General features: G+C 36.3%; 1 protein-coding gene across 1 annotated transcript in view; it reads left to right on the top strand.

The window, feature by feature from the left end:
• The window catches only part of LOC147841881 (uncharacterized), a 191,664-nt gene that overhangs the window by 158,031 nt on the left and 32,661 nt on the right, over nt 1-972 (top strand). The window lies entirely within an intron of this gene.

Below are 972 nucleotides of genomic sequence, written 5' to 3'. Positions count from 1 at the left end.
CTGCGACATTCGGATGGTCAGGTCAGAATTTGGCATCAACAACATGAAAGCATGGATCCATCCTGCCTTGTATCAACAGTTCAGACAGAGGTTGTGGTGTAATGGTGTGGGGGATATTTTCTTGGCACACTTTGGGTCAATTAGTACCAATTGAGCATCGTGTCAACACCACAGCCTACCTGAGTATTGTTGCTGACCATGTCCATCTCTTCATGACCATAGTGTACCCATCTTCTGATGGCTACTTCCAGCAGGATAACACAGCATGTCACAAAGTGCAAATCATTTGAGACTGCTACATGACAATGAGTTCACTGTACTTAAATGGCCTCCACAGTCACCAGACTCAATCCAGTAGAGCACCTTTGGGATGTGTTGGAACGGGAGACATATATATATATATATATATATATATATATATATATATATATATATATATATATATATATATATATATATATATATATATATATATATAAATATAAATATAAAAATATAAATATATATATAAGTCGTATATAGTATTATAGTTACTGACTTTGGTGGGAATGGACCATCAATGCTGCTATTAATATGATGCATTTTGCCTATACTTTTGATACCTATGGGTTTACATTCATTTTACACTAAGTTTGGACAAACGCAACTGATATGAAACAATTATGCATTCCTCACCTACTATGAAAAAAATGATGTTCCTAAGCGCATCGATTTTAAGATACAAACACTGCAAAATACTCACTAACCCTTCAGATTGCTGCAAAACTGTCTGCTTTCTACCTGCCCGGTGACACAGCACAACCTGCTGGCGAAAAAGAGTCACAACAGCAGCTCTTAAAATTGAAACCACACTAAACAAAATCCAAAAAATCCAAACCCAGTTGAAGCTAGGAGGAAAAAAAAAAGGTTCAAACATTTCGATTCACTGAAGTGCAACACATGCAGCACCTTAAGAAAGTGAGTGGAACATGA

This window comes from Danio rerio, chromosome 11, assembly GCF_052040795.2.
Source record: "Danio rerio strain M-AB ecotype USA chromosome 11, GRCz13ab, whole genome shotgun sequence".
Taxonomy (NCBI): domain Eukaryota; kingdom Metazoa; phylum Chordata; class Actinopteri; order Cypriniformes; family Danionidae; genus Danio; species Danio rerio.
This window is presented reverse-complemented; position numbering and strand designations above follow the sequence as displayed.